We start from the raw sequence: 20780 nt of genomic DNA on the forward strand, positions 1-20780 counted from the left end.
TCAGGAGCCAAAAATGATGCAAATTGAAAAGCTAATAGTATGAATAGAATCTAGAAAATACATAACACAGCAGCTTTTTCTTTATGCAGAAGTTAGGTGGTCTCACATGATGACAGGGACGTCTAATCCATCTAGGCATCATATCCATATAGTAAATATGAAGGTAATAATCTACCAATGCTTAAAAACTTCAATTGTTAATCTCTGCTTTGATTCTATTCTCATCTAGTGGCCTTGAGATAGTATTTTAAGTTTTTATTTATTTACAAAGAGTCTCCTATGTGTTCATAACCATAAACAGAACTGAGAACATAAAGATTCAAAAATTACAGTCTCAATTTTCAAAGTTTGCTATTTAAAATGGTGTAATCTCAAAATCTTTGTAGATAGATAAAGAGGATATAGGTGTACTTTTTTATGTGAAAATGCAAATGACCTAGGTTGGCCAATATAATATTAAAGAAGATTAACAAGATAGTGTATTAAATTCCAGAATAAAAAGTCAATATAAAAAAATCTTTGCCTTCAGAGAAATTATTGCCTAGTAAATATTAATGAGTTTCTCATTGTTTCTTGCAAATTAATTGTTTTGTGATTCTATGTCTTCGCTTACACGGTTCCTCAATCTAGAATATTTCCTTCTCGTCTTCACATGGTGAAATAACAATTATCTTTATGACTCAGTTTAATTGTCATCTGGACAAAGCCTTCCCAGTTCCTCCAGGCACATTTGGTTGTTCTCTCATTTCAGCAAATAGCACTTTATTTGTCCCTGTGCTGTGCCACTAATTATTTATATAGCAGTTATGTGTTTGTATTTCTGCCATTCTTGCTAGACTAGGTTTTATTTTAAATTCATAGGAAAGGTAATTTCTTAATCCCCAGCATATTGTATAATGACTAGAATTTAAAACTTTCTTGGGTGCACTGTACTTTGTAAAACATTATGGACACACCAAGACGTACAAGACATAGCCCCTACTCTCAGTACATTTGCAGATTTCTTGTAAACTTCTCTGAAATAGAAATTGAAATCATGTTGGGAATTACAAAGCTTCAGAAAAGTAAGAATTGATCAGTGTTTCGTAAACAATGAAACCAAAACAATATATGCTAAAGTGAGTATTGGTGAAAATTAATTGTGGTCTGAAGAATTTGGAAATGCATAACCATAATCTGAGAACTTTATAAAACATATTAGCATGCCTTGACAGCTCTACAATGATGAGACATTCCCTCAATTATAAGACTTCCCCAAACTTACTTGATCATAGATTGAGAAAGAGAGAGATAGAGCCTATTATTACTCTATGAGCCTAGTCTTACACAAAAGATTTTATTTTTTGCCCCCCCCAAAAAATGTTGATGTAAAGTTAATCAGGGAAAGTGAAAGTGAAAACATTAGTACCATATATTTCTCACATCCACGTTATTTCTCTATGGACTTCCCTGATTTTTTTGTCCCTCCTTTGCCTCATAGATATGGGTTTATTTTTTCAAATCCATTCTATTTTTGTTTCATCTGAGCTGTAGCAGAAACAAAGAGTATTAAATATAGCTTCTGTGTTCTTTAACTCATGCCTGCATCCCTCATTTAATCAGTATGTCACTGGCTTTGTGGTAATGATGCCCTGAGAGGGCTCAAAAACAAAGGGAAACAAGACAAATGATAGACCAAGCAGTAACAAAAAAGGGAGGTTATCTGGTGACTATCAGAAAACATTAAAGCTGACAGGCTGCTGTATTTATTATCAGGTTCACCCCAGAATCAGAAAAAAAAGTTTATCTTTCCTTTTATATGCATTAGAAAGGTTATCTGACCACAAACATATGGGAAATCTCTCTTTAGTTATACATGTTTACACAACGCTTCCAGTGCACTCTTGCCTTGGTGGTCTAAAAGAAGTCTCCGAAGAAATGGCAGACATGATAAATTGTACACAATTAAACATGCTGGATAAAATAATTTTGGTGGAAAAATATTTGTTTCATCTCATGTGTTTTAAATATTATAGTGAAAATAGGAAAAGCATGTTTTAAAAAAATAAAACAGACGAATTATGTTATCCTGACCTTAACAAGAGCATCCCACATACGAATAGCCAAACCGGTGATTAAAAATTTGCCATCAATCATTCTGACAGTTTCCCACCATGTCATCCTATTAATTGAGCAGAACTTCTAATTAGTCTGAGATTACGGACAGAAGACACAGGTGAGTGTTGGGTTGACTGGCTCTACCTACAAACCTCAAAGGCACACACCGATGGCCTGTGTCTCCCCCAAAATGGGGAACTCTAGCCATGAGTGGTCTTGCAGGATAGGGAGCACACTGCATAATTACATGGGAGAGCTTTGTCCACCCTGCTGGTGAGAATTACGATCTAATTTTGAAATAAAAATGGATTCTAAAAAAACTACCATAATTTTTTTGAGAAGATGTGTGAAAAACTAATACACTTGTTGCGCAAATGACATCACTCATGATTCTGTTCACAATGTAAGGTAATGAACTAAGCCCCTACTTGTTTATTATCAACAAGGGTATCTATTATGAGTTATATGGACTCTGTTTTCATTTTAAACAGAGTTTAAAATGTATTACTTGATTTATTCATTCCATTTCAGGATTCAGTCAACTATGTGGCTAGTAAACAATTTTACAACACAATATCCTATTAACTTTTTTTAGGAATGTCACTTTTCCCCACCTCAGAAATTTAGCACATAGATATTTGAAAATAGATACAGAACACAGGTAATTCTTCAGAATGATAGCAAAGGAAGAAACTTTTACAATATTCCCTTTTTTCCTTCTTCCCTCCCTCCCTCCCTTCTGCCACCCTCTCTCCCTCCCCCGTTTTTCTCTCTTATTTTCTTGTTTCCTTCGTGTTTTTTTTTCTCTACTCATTTGTATTATCATATATTTGAATCAATATTTTGATCTGAAAGTGATCAGTAAAAAAGTACATGGACAAATCAATAGTGGAATAATACATACATATATACTTCAAGTATTTACATAGGGGAGGTAATCAAATAACTGCAAGATTTCAAGAGGAAAAATTCTAAATGGAAAATGATCTTACACTTCATCCTTTTTGCATGTATTGACTCTTGAATGACTGTTACTTAATATCTTTAAATACACATTCAATAAGTTATATGCATTGACAAAAAGTTAAAATCTAACCAGAGAGAATATGCATTTTAACCTTAAAATGGACTTAGCATTTATTACATTTTAATCTGTCAAATGTTACTGTGAAATGAGAACTATATTTGATTACAGAGAGCTTAGTTTCTAGAAGATGATGCAATTATCTTCTAAAGATAAAATATTTTATATTTTCACTGGTTTATTAGCTTTTTAGATAAAATTGTAATATTGCTATCCTATAATACTAAGAAATATGTTGATCTCTTGGCACGTAAGAACTATTTATTCGTTGCATTTTTCATTGCTAAGCAATTTAGCCCAACTAAGATCTCACAATTGAAAGACTCTACACTGCCTTCACATTGCTTTGCTGCCCTAGAATTTCACCATGATGCACAAATTGCAAAAAATCTCTCCGTTACGCAAGATTTTCAAATGATGAAAAGGTCTCTATGCATTTTATCAGAGAGTGAAATGCAGCGTTGAACCCAAAAAGAAAATACTATTTTTCACCAATGTCAGATTGGTTAGAAAAGAAACACTTATTCTCTGGAGATTACTTATTGCTGGAAATCCTCATTAGCACAATCCCCAAGTGACTGGAACTTCCCATAAGCACAGTATGGACCCAATGTGCTGGGGTAGAATGTACCCAAAGGTGTGTGTATGTGTGTGTGAACATGCACACAAATGTTTGCAAGTGTGTATGTCTGACAGAGTTACATACATGCAGTCAGGCTAGAACTTAATTTAAGCGTTTGACAGGGGGGCAGAAATAAAGTTGCTCCCTAAAATAAGGCAACAATCATAAAATCTTAAGAGCTTATTCTTCATCTTGCTTTTAGACAACACCAAAAATATTTTCTGCCATGATTTTTTTCAATGCAAACAAGTGAACAGAGATCAGTACAAGTATTGTTCAAATATAAAATATCAAACTAAAATATGCATCAAATTTAGTGAAGATTTTATTGCTGTATTTTAATTATAGTTGTAGAAAATGAAAAAATAGGTATCAGAATTTTATCTTATATATTTAACAAAATCAGATACTTGCAATGTTTAATGAAAATAAGGGTAAAAATCTACGTGGCATTTACCTCCAGTGATACATATTTACACTAGAAAATAATACATGAGCTATAAGACATCTAAAATGATTTGACAGCGAAAGGAAATTCGGACCATTGGGTGCATATATCAGGGTTTTTTAAAAATGATATAACCATTTTTAAGGGATAATAATCATAGAAACCATTGACTTGGACCAAATCCTCAATTTTTTAGATGGGGGTCGAGTCACGAGAGATTGGTTGACTTTTCAAAGATGATAACCCTTATCGATAGTACAGGAAGGATTCAGTTTAATACTCATTACATTATATTTTCTCTCCCCAACCCCACTCTCAAAATAAACACTTCCATGGTAGTTTAAGAAGCAAAGTTCAAGGGGAGATTCTAATAGGCTTGGCTTGGACTAAATGCCCACTCTTGCATAAAATACTATGTGCCCAAGAAAGGGGATATCTTGATTGGCAAGGTTTAAGTGTCAGGTTCACGTCTTTGTTTGCAAGGGGTGAGGATTGGGGAGCACTGAGGCAAGACAGACCGATCAGAAAATATGGAATATCATAGAGGAATGGATAAAGAAGATGTGGTACCTATATACAATGGAACATTACTCAGCTATTAAAAAAAGAATGAAATAATACCATTTGCAGCAACATGGATGGACCTAGAGATTATCCTATTAAGTAAATCAGACAGAGAAAGACAAATACCATGATATCACTCATATGTGGAATCTAATTTTTAAAAATGATACAAATGAACTTATTTACAAAACAGAAACAGACCCACAGGTTTAAAAAACAAACTTATGGTTACCAAAGGGGAAATGTGGGGCGGAGGGAGGATAAATTAGACATTTGGGATTAACATATACACACTACTATATATAAAATAGAAGACCAACAAGGACCTACTGTAGAGCACAGGGAACTCTACTCAATATTCTGTAATAACCTATATGGGAAAAAAACTGAAAAAGAATGGATATATGTATATGTATAACTGAATCACTTTGCTGTACATCTGAAACTAACACAACATTGTAAATCAAGTATAGTCTAATAAAATTTTAAAAAGAGAGAGAATCCTTTTTAAACCAAACGACAGTGGGAGGGGAGGGCGATGGAGAGAGTGAACAGAATAATCAACTAATATCCACTATAAGCAGCATTACTTTGATTGTCAGGATCAACTCAAATATCAGCCCAAGCATAACACAATGGGTACTACCAAACAAATCTCTCTTCCATTCTACATCCAAACTGTACCAACCCAGCATATTTCTCAGGATTATCTAACATTCTGCTATGTGTTATGATAGGTGCAATAATTTTAGTCTACTGGACACTTAATTTGGAATAAAAATTAAATGAGCCACATTCTCGAAAAGATTTAGTGAAAAATGATATTAAGATAGTTATATTTTATAATTAACAAGGCAAATTGTTTAATATTTTGTAGGAAATTCCCTAATTTTAAAGTTAAATATGGATGAGGTATGTCTGTCATGACCATTAATGGATCAACAAATTAAAAACCTTTAATATGTCAATCATATCAACATGTGCCTTACCCAAATATTGCTACTATTTACTGTGTTATAAAATAACAATAATAAATTGGAAAAATGACAATGTGCCTATGTGTTTAAAACTCCATCTCCCTTAATGAGTATCTGCATAAGAACGATAAAATTGGAGCAAGGTTCTATGGATGTTGAATATCTCTTACTTCTTGTATTACCTGAGTCCTTCAAGTATTTGTCCTTAATTCCTAGGTAAGTAGTTATTAGAGCTTAACTCCCAAATGAAATTAAGGTTGAGATAAAGAGAGTTGAAAAGAAACACTTGCACAATCACAATATTACAGATCTGTACCCTGTTTCTCATTTGATGCAATGCATTACAAAAAAAAAAAAAAGGCATATCATAATGTGTCACAGGAACGTGCCAAGATACAAACAGTAGGTGTTATGGGAGAAAGATGGTTCAAGGTCATGCAGAGTTATATAATGTTAAAATAATAGGGTGTGAAAGATATGAAGGAATTTTTAATATAAAGAAAGTAACAAGGATCTTTCATCTATTTACTTAAATCATCTCCCTCTTTAAAACTCATTTCCTCTGCTAACAAGTTTTGTTTTAATTTTACTCTTTTTTTTTACTAAATAAGATAGTGTTGCCAGACTTATTTGTATTATTGCTCAACTCACCCACTTAACTTCATTTATGATTTAGTAACATTTATAATTTTGACCAAATACAAAATAATTTCGACAAAGAGAAAGAGAGAAGGGTTAAGAAAAAAGGTGAAGAAGAGGAGAAGGAGAAAACAAAACTCAACAAACTAAATTAAAATAATTTTAAAAATTACTAAAATAATGTAATACTTTGAGTTAAAATTAGTTAAATATGTTTTTATAAAATGACAAACCAAATTGACTAAATCAAATCTGATTTCCTTTCTCATTTATACCGATTTAGAATAATAACACTTTTTGTATGTTGCAGTAAAGGTAACTTGAAAAATGATAATACCTTGTATTGTTGCCAAACTACAGATATATAGATCACTTTGGATAGAGAATACAAATTTGTTACATTCACACTGGTAATTTCCATTCAGAAAACCATAAAATATTTTTAAAATAATTGCCTCAGTGTTTCATATTTAAATGTAATAAGCTAAACAACAAAACTCTAACTCATGTCATTCATTAAAAAATATATTTGGCATAAATGTTTTAAAAGCAATTAGTGAAGAAGTTTAAGATAAAAACAGTAGTCTGTATTCACAACAGCAAAACTGATGGTATGATCAGTGAGAGGCACAGTATCCTGTCAAGTGATTAAAAACGTTTTCATTATTTAACGGTGGATATTACCTAAAAGCAATATTATACAATTCCAACAGCACCAAAAAGAAATATACTAGTAATAAAGAATTAAAAAGACAATACCCAGCAGCTCCAATTCGGTGTAATACATTTACATTTTATTGCTTTCTGTGTGCTTAACAAGAATTCTGGGATTCATTTGTTTCAAAGAATTTTCAAATTTTAGCCAAAATGATTCTAAAATAATAAGCTCACGAAGCACAAATAAAGAGTATTAATCTCCTAGGACAGTAATCACAGGGTAAAATTTACACGGAATCACCATTCTTCCATTACACTTCTGTGTCGCAACACTGATTTAATAAAACTACCATCCAGACAGAGCAGTTCAATTAAGTTGAACACTGGTAGCAAAAAACTGTTGCCATTGCTGCTGTTTCTCTTTTGAAGACTGAAAATAACGACAGCATATCACTCCCATTTACTGATGCATAAACGCACAGAACCCTGAGAACATCAACAGCATAATTGCAATTTAGTTGTGTTTGCCCAAGAATAAAATCCTATGGGGACTGCTTTATTTAAATAAGAGCAGTCATATTTTAACTGAATATGAGCTTATATATTAAGTGAACAATTTGGGAATATTTTATTGGAGTGAAGGAGAATTAAAATATGCTTTAATCAAACATTTGTATGTAAAAATATAAAAACATTTAGCTTCAGTCTGTTATGTAATTTCATATTCAAAGTCCTTCAACTTTTCATTGTAATAAAATTGAGACAGTGGTGGAAAATTCAGAAAAATATTTAAACGTTTCTCACATGAAATATCACAAGCCCTAGATCACAAGATTTACAAATAATCTTTAAAATTTTTTTAAATTTATCTTAATTACTCTTGTGTCGTGAAAACATATAGTGTTAAACTATCATAAAGTGATATTTCTTATATTAATCATATGTAAAAAATGATGTTACTTTTATTTTAAAAAGAAAAATATTACTTCTTAAATCGATTACTAAAGAATATGTATTTATATAAATATATTTTTTATAAACATCTTTATTGGAGTATAATTGCTTTACAATGGTGTGCTAGTTTCTTTCTTTTTTTCTTTTCTTTTCTTTTTTTTTTTTTGCAGTACACGGGCGTCTCCCCGTTGCGGAGCACAGGCTTTGGACATGCAGGCTCAGTGGCCATGGCTCACAGGCCTAGCCGCTCCGCGGCATGTGGGATCTTCCCAGACTGGGGCACAAACCCGTATCCCCTGCATCGGCAGGCGGACTCTCAATCACTGCGCCACCAGGGAAGCCCTAGTTTCTGCTTTATAACAAAGTGAAACAGCTATACATATACATATATACCCAAATCTCCTCTCTCACGCGTCTCCTTCCCACCCGTCCTATCCCACCCCTCTAGGTGGTCACAAAACACCAAGCTGATCTCCCTGTGCTATGAGGCTGCTTCCCACTAGCTATCTATTTACATTTGGTAGTGTATATATGTCCATGCCACTCTCTCACTTCATCCCAGCTTGCCCTTCCCCCTCCCCGTGTCCTCAAGTCCATTCTCTACATCTGTGTCGTTACTCCCGTCCTGCCCCTAGGTTCTTCAGAACTATTTTTTTTTAGGTTCCATATATATGTGTTAGCATACGGAGCTTGTATTTCTCTTTCAGACATCACTCTGTATGACAGACTCTAGGTCCATCCACCTCGCTACAAATAACTCAATTTCGTTTCTTTTTATTGCTGAGTAATATTCCATTGTATATATGTGCCACTTCTTCTGTATCTAATCATCTGTCGATGGACATTTAGGTTGCTTCCATGTCCCAGCTATTGTAAATAGAGCTGCAATGAACACTGTGCTACATGACTCTTTTTGAATTATGGTTTTCTCAGGGTATATGCCCAGTAGTGGGATTGCTGGGTCATATGGTAGTTCTATTTGTAGTTTTTTAAGGAACCTCCATACTGTTCTCCATAGTGGCTGTATCAATTTACATTCCCACCAACAGTGCCAGAGGGTTCCCTTTTCTCCACACCCTCTCCAGCATTTATTGTTTGTACATTTAATTTTTCTAAACAACTTTATTGGAGTATAATTGCTTTACAATGGTGTGATAGTTTCTGCTTTATAACAAAGTGAATCAGCTATACATATACATATATCCCTGTATCTCCTCTCTCTTGTGTCTCTCTCCCACCTTCCTTATCCCACCCTTCTAGGTGATCACAAAGCACTGAGCTGATCTCCCTGTGCTATGAGGCTGCCTCCCACTAGCTAGCTATTTTACATTTGGTAGCATATACATAAAATTGCCACTCTCTCACTTCGTTTCAGCTTACCCTTCTCCCTCCCCAGTCCACAAATCCATTCTCTACGTCTGCATCTTTATTCCCGTCCTGCCCCTAGGCCTGTCAGAACCATTTCTTTTTTCTTTAGATTCCATATATATGTGTTAGCACATGTTATTTCTTTTTCTCTTTTGGACTTACTTCACACTGTGTGATGGTCTCCAGGTCCATCCACCTCACTACAAATAACTCAATTTCCTTTCTTTTTATGGCTGAGTAATATTCCATTGTATATATGTGCCACATATTCTTTAACCATTCATCTGTCAATGGACACTTAGGTGGCTTCCATGTCCTGGTTATTGTAAATAGAGCTGCAATGAACATTGTGGTACATGTCTCTTTTTGAATTATGGTTTTCTCAGGGTATATGCCCAGTAGTGGGATTGCTGCATCATATGGTAGTTCTATTTTTAGTTTTTTAAGGAACCCCATACTCTTCTCCATAGTGGGTCTATCAATTTGAATTCTCACCAACAGTGTAAGAGGGTTCCCTTTTCTCCACATGCTCTCCAGCATTTATTGTCTGTAGACTTTTTGATGATGGCCATTCTGACTGATGTGAGGCGATACCTAGTTTTGATTTGCATTTTGCTAATTATTAGTAATGCTGAGCATCCTTTCATGTGTTTGTTAGCAATTTGTATATCTTCTTTGGAGAAATGTCTATTTAGGTGTTCTGCCCATTTTTGGATTGGGTTGTTTGTTTTATTAATATTGAGCTGCATGAGCTGCTTGTAAATTTTGGAGATTAATCCTTTGTCACTTGCTTCATTTGCAAATATTTTTACCATTCTGAGGCTTGTCTTTTTGTCTTGTTTATGGTCTCTTTTGCTGTGCAAAAGCTTTGAAGTTTCATTAGGTCCCATTTGTTTCATTTTCTCTTTATTTCCATTTCTCTAGGAGGTGGGTCAAAAGGATCTTGCTATGATTTCTGTCAGAATGTTCTGCCTATGTTTTCCTCTAAGAGTTTTATAATGTCTAGTCTTACATTTAGGTCTTTAATCCATTTGGAGTTTATTTTTGTGTATGGTGTTAGGGAGGGTTCTAATTTCATTCTTTTACATGTAGCTGTCCAGTTTTCCAGCACCACTTATTGAAGAGGCTGTCTTTTCTCCATTGTATATTCTTGCCTCCTTTGTCAAAAATAAGGTGACCATATGTGCATGGGTATAACTCTGGGCTTGCTGTCCTGTTACATTGATCTATAGTTCTGTTTTTGTGCCAGTAGCTGTACTGTCTTGATTACTGTAGCTTTGTAGTATAGTCTGAAGTCAGGGAGCCTGATTCCTCCAGCTCTGTTTTTGTTTCTTAAGATTGATTTGGCTATTTGGGGTCTTTTGTGTTTCCATACAAATTGTGAAATTTTTTGTTCAAGTTTTGTGAAAAATGTCATTGGTAGTTTGATATGGATTGCACTGAATCTGTAGATTGCTTTGGGTAGTATAGTCATTTTCACAATGTTGATTCTTCCAGTCCAAGGACATGGTATATCTCTCCATCTGTTTGTATCATCTTTAATTTCTTTCATCAGTGTCTTATAGTTTACTGCACACAGGTATTTTGTCCCCTTTGGTAGGTTTATTCCTAGGTATTTTATTCTTTTTATTGCCATGGTAAATGGGAGTGTTTCCTTAATTTCTCTTTCAGATTTATTGTCATTAGTATAGGAATGCAAGAGATTTCTGTGCATTAATTTTGTATCCTGCTACTTTGCCAAATTCATTGATTAGCTCTAGTAGTTTTCTGGTAGCATCTTTAGGATTCTCTATGTATAGTATCATGTCATCTACAAACAGTGACAGCTTTACCTCTTCTTTTCCAATTTGGATTCCTTTTCTTTCTTTTTCTTCTCGACTGCTGTGGCTAAAACTTCCAAGACTATGTTCAATAACCGTGGTGAGAGTGAGCAACCTTATCTTGTTCCTAATCTTAGAGGAAATGGTTTCAGTTACCATTGAGAACAATGTTGGCTGTGGGCCTGTCATATATGGCCTTTATTATATTGACGTAAGCTCCCTCTATGCCTACTTTCTGGAGGGTTTTTATCATAAATGGGTGTTGAGTTTTGTCAAAAGCTTTTTCTGCATCTATTGAGATGATCATATAGATTTTTTCTCCTTCAATTTGTTAATATGGTTTATCACATTGATTGATTTGAGTATACTGAAGAATCCTTGCATTCCTGGAATAAATCCCAGTTGATCATGGTACATGATTCTTTTAATGTGCTGTTGGATTCCTTTTGCTAGTATTTTGTTGAGGATTTTTGCATCTATGTTCATCAGTGATATTGGCCTGTAGTTTTCTTTGTGACATCTTTGTCTGGTTTTGGTATCAGGGTGATGGTGGCCTCATAGAATGAGATTGGGAGAGTTCCTCTGTCTGCTATATTTTGGAAGAGTTTGAGAAGGATAGGTGTTAGCTCTTCTCTAAATGTTTGACAGAATTTGCCTGTGTAGCCACTGGTCCTGGGCTTTTGTTTGTTGCAAGATTTTTAATCACAGTCTCAATTTCAGTGCTTTTGATTGGTCTGTTTATATTTTCTAGTTCTTTGTGGTTCAGTCTTGGAAGGTTGTGCTTTTCTAAGAACTTGTCCATTTCTTCCAGGTTGTCTATTTTATTGGCATAGAGTTGCTTGTAGTAATCTCTCATGATCCTTTGTATTTCTGCAAAGGTCAGTTGTTACTTCTCCTTTTTCATTTCTAAGTCTATTGATTTGAGTCTTCTCCCTTTTTTTTCTTGATGAGTCTGGCTAATGGTTTATCAATTTTGTTTATCTTCTCAAAGAACCAGCTTTTAGTTTTATTGACCTCTGCTATTGTTTCCTTCATTTCTTTTTCATTTAGTTCTGATCTGAACTTTATGATTTCTTTCCTTCTGCTCACTTTGGGGGATTTTTTTTTTGTTCTTCTTTAACTGCTTTAGGTTTAAGGTTATGTTCTTTATTTGAGATGTTTCTTGCTTCTTGAGGTAGGATTGTATTGTTATAAACTTCCCTCTTAGAACTGCTTTTGCTGCATCCCATAGGTGTTGGGTCGTCATGTTTTCATTGTCATTTGTCTCTAGGTGTTTTTTGATTTCCTCTTCGATATTTTCAGTGACCTCTCGGTTATTAAGTAGTGTATTGTTTAGCCTCCATGTGTTTGTATTTTCTACAGATTTTTTCCTGTAATTGATATCTAGTCTCATAGTGTTGTGGCCAGAAAAGATACTTGGTATGAAATCAATTTTCTTAAGTTTACCAAGGCTTGACTTGTGACCCAAGATATGACCTATCCAGGGGAATGTTCCATGAGCACTTGAGAAGAAAGTGTATTCTCTTGTTTTAGGATGGCATGTGTTATAAATATCAATTAAGTCCACCTTGTTTAATGTATCATTTAAAGCTTGTGTTTCCTTACTTATTTTCATTTAGGATGGTCTGTCCATTGGTGAAACCGCGGTGCTAAAGTCCCCTACTGTGATAGTGTTACTGTCGATTTCTCCTTTCATGGCTGTTAGCATTTGCCTTATGTATTGAGGTGCTCCTATGTTGGGTGCATAAATATTTACAACTGTTATATCTTCTTCTTGGATTGATCTCTTGATCATTATGTAGTTTCCTTCTTTGTCTCTTGTAATAGCCTTTATTTTAATGTCTACTTTGTCTGATATGAGAGTTGCTACTCCAGCTTTCATTTGATTTTCATTTGCATGGAATGTCTTTTTCCATCCCCTCACTTTCAGTCTGTATGTGTCCCTAGGTCTGAAGAGGGTCTCTTGTGGACAGCATATATACGGGTCGTGTTTTTGTATCCATTTAGGCAGTCTATGTCTTTTGGTTGGAGCATTTAATCCATTTACATTTAAGGTAATTATCAATATATATGTTCCTATTACCATTTTCTTAACTGTTTCTTAACTAATTGTAGGTCTTTTTCCTTCTCTTGTATTTCCTGCCTAGAGAAATTCCTTTAGCATTTGCAGTAAAGCTGGGTTGGTGGTGCTGAATTCTCTTAGCTTTTGTGTGTCTGCAAAGATTTTAATTTCTCCATTGAATCTGAATGAGATTCTTGCTGGGTAATTTTGGTTGTAGGTTTTTCGCTTTCATCACTTTAAATATGTCCTGCCATTCCCTTCTGGCTTGCAGAATTTCTGCTGAAAGATCAGCTTTAAACATTATGGGGATTTGCTTGTATGTTATTTGTTGCTTTTCCCTTGTTGCTTTCAGTATTTTTTCTTTGTATTTAATTTTGATAGTTTGATTAATATGTGTCTTGGCGTGTTTCTCCTTGGATTTATCCTGTATGGGACTCTTTGCACTTCCTGGATTTGAATGACTATTTCCTTTCCCATATTAGGGTAAGTTTTCAACTATAATCTCTTCAAATAGTTTCTCAGTCCCTTTCTTTTTCTCTTCTTCTTTTGGGACCCCTATAATTTGAATGTTGGTGAGTTTCTTGTTTTCCCAGAGGTCTCTGAGACTGTCCTCAATTCTTTTCATTCTTTTTTCTTTATATTGCTCTGCGGTAGTTATTTCCACTACTTTATCTTCCAGGTCACTTATCCGTTCTTCTGTCTCAGTTATTCTGCTATTGAGTCCTTCCAGAGAATTTTTAGTTTCGTTTATTGTGTTGTTTATCATTTTTTTTGCTCTTTAGTTCTTCTATGTCCTTGTTAAACGTTTCTTTTATTTTCTCCATTCTATTTCCAAGATTTTGGATCATCTTTACTATCATTACTCTGAATTCTTTTTCAGGTAGACTGCCTATTTCATCTTCATTTGTTTGGTCTGGTGGGTTTTCACCTTGCTCCTTCATCTGCTGTTTCTCTGTCTTCTTATTTTGGTTATCTTACTGTGTTTGGCGTCTCCTTTCTGCAGGTTGTAGATTCATAGTTCCCATTGTTTTTGGTGTCTGCCCCCAGTGGCTACGGTTGCTTCAGTGGGTTGTGTAGGCTTCCTGGTGGAGAGGACTGGTGCCTATGTTCTGTTGGATGAGGCTGGATCTTGTCTTTGTGGTGGGCAGGACTGCATCCGGTGGTTTGTTATGGGGTGTCTGACCTTATTATGATTTTAGGCAACCTCTCTGCTAATGGGTGGGGTTATGTTCCTCTCTTGCTAGTTGTTTGGCAGGGGGTGTTCAGCACTGTATCTTGCTGGTGGTTGAGGGGAGCTGGGTCTCAGCATTGAGAGAGAGATCTCTGGGAGAGCTTTCACTGTTTCACATTACATGTAGCGGGAGGTCTCTGGTGGACCAATGTCCTGAACTCGGCTCTCCCACCTCAGAGGCACAGGTTTGACAGCCGGCCGGAGCACTAAGACCGTGTCAGCCACACGGGTTTGGGGAAGTCTGATGTCTTCCGGCAGCGTTCAGTAGGTGTTTTGTAGGAGTTGTTCTACATGTAGATGTATATATGATGTATTTGTGGGGAGGAAGGTGATCTCCACATCTTACTCGTCCACCATCTTGAAGGTCTCCTCATAAATACATTTTATATTTGAATATTATTCATTATATCCTCTTTCCTCTTATAACATTCATTGAGTGAAAAATGTTCACTACTGTGTATAATAAGTCCATTGCTCAAGGTATAAAAATAAAATAGCAAACATTAAAATAAGCACTAACCAGAGACTAGGGTCAGATAATATCAGGCATGTATTTCAATATTAAACTTTTTATATACTTTCTATTCCCTCTTTATGTTAATTTCATGAAAAATTATGTTCCTGAAGAAAGAGTTGGTGTGTCTATTTTAAGCAATTGTGATGTCATCCCCTTGCCCGTAGTTTGTTAAATGAAATGAGATATTTTGGGCAGTTCCAATCAAGACAAGAGAAATTTAAACTTAATAGATCTTTTTGACCACACATATTTCTAAAAGACTTTTTTGGAGAGTAACTACTCATCTGGCTACCAAGATTAAATGACTGTCCTTTGCTTTAGCATTACAGGTACCTCACTAACTCTCAGAGTAGACAGGTGACTATCACCTAGATTGGTAGTTTAATATTTGCCATGGAAACCTATTATAAGTTTCCACTGTGACTCCATGTGGAGGATACAACTAAAGATACTTTATAAAACATCATCTGAGTCACTGAGAGCCCTCAGGAATTCTTTACTTCTCAAAAAGTCTTTCTCTTGAAACAATGTTTTATACATAAGTTTATAACATTTCTCCTATTGTTCAGGAAGAATAGTGACTCTACTCATTCTTTTTTCTGTCTTTGAATACAAATATTGGTTTAAAAAATGTTATTCAATACAAAATGACATCTGTCCAATTTTATTAGACACAGATACATTAACCAAAAGGAAATTAATTCATTTTTAAAAGTGCCACATATATTGAAGTGAAAAACAAATATTTGTGTTATTTTAAGACATAGTTAACAAATTTACTGTTTTAAAGTCTATGCTTTTAAGTACTTTTGCCTTGTTCACTCTTACATGAGGGAAAATTAACCATACTTACTATTTATCAAAATAGGAAACTATATTAGGCAATGAGAATGGAGACTGTCAAACTTGGGAGTTTCCAGCACTCTCTGGCATCCCATCTTCTCCTCAGCCAATCGCCAGTAGATTTAGGCTTCCACAAAAAAACTGAACCTCCTCTGGCACAGATCAATCACAGTGAAAATTCCAATGGTCAATTCTGTCCTCAGTTCACTGGGTCTCTACTTAAAACCGGGACACATTTTGGTTATGCTCAACTCCTAGCTTCTTCAGCATTCGAGGTTTCTATAATTATCTTTTCAGGTTAAATAAAAGAACATCTCAGATTGAAATCTCCCCCACAGGTAGCTACTCATTAGACAAATAGTTTTAGCAGGGAGACACAAAAAGAATCATACAATCTATTTTGCAGATTCAAAGAAATTCCACCTCTCCAGAAACTTTAGTTTACATTAAGGTTCACTTAAGAAAAATGTGACAATACTCTGTGACCATGATTCAGTTAAGCCTAATCCTTGGAATCCTCAGCCAGACACAGGCAATCTGGAGATCAATCCACAGACTGCATATGGCAGAACCTTCTATATACTTATACTTTAGAAGGAAAGAGTATCTTTAAAATATTTTAGCAAGTCTATCATCTCTTGACAATCACTAGCTTCACTAACAAAACTAATTTTTTTCATTATTATAGTACTTTATAAAGTCTGTGTTTTGATTGATAAATTGCCAGGACAACCATGTGTAGGTTCTTTCAGAGTGTGGGATTCCTCATTCCACAGAAAATGCATGGAGTTGGAGGCTGTGATAGGACAACTGATCCAACCCTAGGGTTAAAGTAACCACTGCAGAGTATCACATTGTCAGTGCTTTAGTATTTTCTAGCAAATTAAAGATACTGTAACGACCTTTCCTTTGAATCTGACACTGAGGACCATTTGCTTCTTGAAGCGCTGTCTCCTTGGGATCCTAGATTCTAACCTGAGAATTTCTGTTTTTGTTTTTGTTTTGCAATTTCATCTCTGTCTTCCTGAATTATTTCTCCTTTTTCAACTTTTAAAATATTAGTGACTCCCCTCATTCTGCCCTCAGCATACAGTTTTTCTCTCAACAATCTTTCCTTCAATTATCTCCTCCCCTTTCATAGAATTTTTGTTTTCAGAGTCCTGAAATTTCATCTGCTGGATATATAAGACATTCAAATTCAACATCCTTCCTAATAATCATCTCCCACGGAAACAGCTATGATAAATAACAATGCTATAACTTCAAGGAAGTTAGCAAATTATGCAGCTGTTTACTTAGTACCAACCCATCTAAAGCACAACTTACCACTATAAAAGTCAACCTAATGGCATTTTTTAAATTTTAGTAAGACCAACAACTGTAATAGTAAACGGAAGCAATTGCTTCTGAAATAACAGCTCTCTTAGTTCTTCTGAAGATATCAAGGGAGAAGTGTTATTCCATTGTTATAGAGAATTGTTCCAAATCTCCTGTTTCTCTTCCCCCTAAAATAAATACAATGGGGATTTGATTCTGATAACAATGAACTTGGTGTTTCATATCTTTTGTATTTATTAAAATCTTAATTGAAGATTTAATATTCTAGCATTTATAAAATATATTTTAAGAATCTAATACAAGTATAAAGCATTCTGTGTTTTAGTGGGAAATATTTTAAATTAGTCATTACATTGACTGATGTGTTTCCTTTTCATCTGATTATGATATGCATGGTTACAAACTTGTCAGAAAAGCTAAAGAGGTACCATGCGTCCTAACTGTCATCAGGCATTTTTTAGCAATCATTATATATTAATTATGCAAATTTAAAAGCATCGAGAACACTAAAATATCATTCATCTAACACACAAGTTCACTGAAACCCAAGATTATATTTTGAGAGTGATGACTACATAGTGACTCTTCCTCGAGAGGAACAGATATTGACTTGGTGTTCGTGGCAGTGCTGCATTAGACAACTCACACTGAAATTACACCTTTAGATGGAAAGTAAATTATTTGAGGATATTAGGTTCTGATATGTAGTATGTTTCAACCATAATATAAATTTTGAAAATTGCACTTTTTTCTTCTAATTACCTACTGAGCAGTGCACACAGATTAGGTCACTAACCAGTTAAATCAGTAAAGTTAGTATGAAACGAATATTTTTCAAGACCATTTCATAGTGATAAATTTGAGAATTCACAATTGTTGAGAATTCACTCTACTGTGAAATTAGTTCTAAAAAGCAAAGTGGCACAAGTCTAAAGTACTGTTTAGTTCTGTTGCTAGTGAATATGACATTCTGGATATTACATGGGAATGCTATTGACCACAATTATTTCAATTTATTTTTCTCATCTCATATTTTGATTGAATACACCATTTTTTAGGGCTGTTTTTCACTCTGGAGGATTCTTTTCATAAAAGTACAGGAAATGCACCATTCTAACAAACTTACACACACAACCCAACACCAAAAGTTGCTAGCATTTCAAATTTTACCAATTCCAAGTACATGCATTAAAATAATTTATTGAAGGTGACTGCTAGAGTTATGAGCATGGTGGTTTCACGCTACATAAATTTTAAATATTAAATATTTTTCATACTTGTCAAACTATATTGACTAAAATTAGCTTACATGCCAGAGTGATACAAGATTGACATATTACAGGAGTCTCCCCTTATCCACGGTTTTGCTTTCCGAGGTTTAAGTTACCCGTGGTCAACCAAGGTCCAAAAGTAGTAAATGGAAAACTGCATAAACAACACAGAAGTTTTAAATCTCCTGATGTTTTGAGTATCATGATGAAATCCTGCTCCACCGCACCCAGGATGTGAATCACCGCTATGTCCAGAGCATCCTGCCTGTTAGCCGCTTAGTATCCATCTCAGTTATCAGATCTACTGACATCACAGTATCACAGTGTTTGTGTTCAAATGATGCTTATTTTACTTAATAATGGCCCTCAAATGCAAGAGTAGTGATGCTGGCAATTTGGATACGTCAAACAGCAGCCGTAAAGTGTTTCCTTTAAGTGAAAAGGTAAAGTTCTCAACTCATCAGAAAAGGAAATAAATCTCATGCTGAAGTTGCTAAAATCTATGGTAAGAACAAATATCCTATCTACGAAATTGTGAAAAGGAAAAAAATAATTATGCTAATTTTGCTGTCCCACCTCAAACTGGAAAAATTGGGGCCACAGTGTGTGCATGATTAAATTTGTACAATAAGATATTTTGAGAGTGAGAGATCACATTGACATAACTTTTACTACAGTATATTTTTATAATTGCTCTATTTTATTATTAGTTATTGGTATCAATCTCTTACTATGTCTAATTTATAAATTAAACTTTATGGCAGGTATTTATGTATAGGAAGAAACATAATATTTAATATATATAGGGTCCAGTACTATCCAAGGTTTCAGGCATCCACTGGGGCATCTTGAAATGTTATCCCCCATGGATAAGGGGGGTTACTCTTGTTTAAATAAAGGTGAACACATGGATCTATTCATCTATATCTATCTTAAAAATTGTTATTAACATTATCCATTAACATAATGTTTAAATTATTGAACTCTCAGCAATTTGCTCATTCAATAAATATGTTATTAAAGTACCCTCTATAGGTGCTGGGGTAACAGGCAGTGAACACAGGAGCTGGATTCCTTACGTGCATCTAGTTTATATTCTAGGGGAGGTTCTCATCACGTAGTGACTCTGGCTATTAAGGCAGGGTTAGGAAGCTGAGAGCCAGTAGAATGGGTATATATCTGTGCATTGGGCAAAACTAACCATTATTAACTGACTGCTGCTCATCTGTTTAGTTGCTTTGTCTAGTGCAATAGCTCTTAAATTTTAGCATGCATTAAAATCGACCAGACTGATTATTACAAAAGTTTTTGGTGCTTCACCCCCAGAGTTTATGATTAATAGGTCTGGATGTGGCTAGAAATTTGAGTTCTAACAAGTTCCCATGTGATGCTAATGCTGCTGTTCCAGGACCACCATCATAATTGCTCTTTGGTATTTAAGGAAGTGACATGTCTAACACTATTTTCCATTGTGTATGATAGCCATAAGTATAAAATCAATAACTGTATGTCACCATACTCTCATGTAAACAATACTGCGATTTTTATATCTCTTATTGTACAATTTCAAAAAAGAAAATATTATTCTTCCTACAGGCCATATTTCCGTCTACATGAGATAATCAAAATTATAGATGCACACCACTTATCTCTTCAGTTTTCTATCTGCTGCTGGCATATGATTATCTCTGCACAAAAAGAGATAGATTTGGGAATGAATACTTTCTTACAAATGTAGTCATTCATAATAAACCTATCTGAGCTCTCAATTTGGAGATGTCTGTTCTTAATATTCCTTTGGTTTTCTTCTGCACATTGATTGCCATTTACTGATTGGTAATGTTGAGCCAGTTGGCAAAAAAGAAAAGAAAACAAAAAACCCCAATGATTTATATATTTAGATAGCATGGTACATTTCTGAAACATGCCTAGGCAACCTATTGCACACAAATTCAATTTCAACAGATACAATAAACAACCTCTAAGGCCAAAGCTGTATGCAAAATAACAGACTGATAAATGATTATGGCAATTTAGAAAATGCTCAGTCATGGCTGGAATTAATATTCAGCTCAGATTCTTAGTTCTTCCTTAGGAAATGTACAGATAACAGGCTAAACATTTTGCTAGTTTATGATCATAATTACATCACACAAAGGACATACAGTACAATAATGGGATCAGTGAGATGATATTTCAGAATCTCAAATTTAGTCCCATGCAGTTTTACTGAATTTTTAGAAAACACTCTTTGTACACCATCAGCTATTTTCGGAAGACACATTCAA

General features: G+C 34.6%; 1 protein-coding gene across 4 annotated transcripts in view; it reads right to left on the bottom strand.

Annotated features, from left to right (window-relative positions):
* Positions 1-20780, bottom strand: part of DOK6 (docking protein 6) — a 407473-nt gene that overhangs the window by 308776 nt on the left and 77917 nt on the right. The window lies entirely within an intron of this gene.

This window comes from Kogia breviceps, chromosome 15, assembly GCF_026419965.1.
Source record: "Kogia breviceps isolate mKogBre1 chromosome 15, mKogBre1 haplotype 1, whole genome shotgun sequence".
NCBI lineage: Eukaryota > Metazoa > Chordata > Mammalia > Artiodactyla > Physeteridae > Kogia > Kogia breviceps.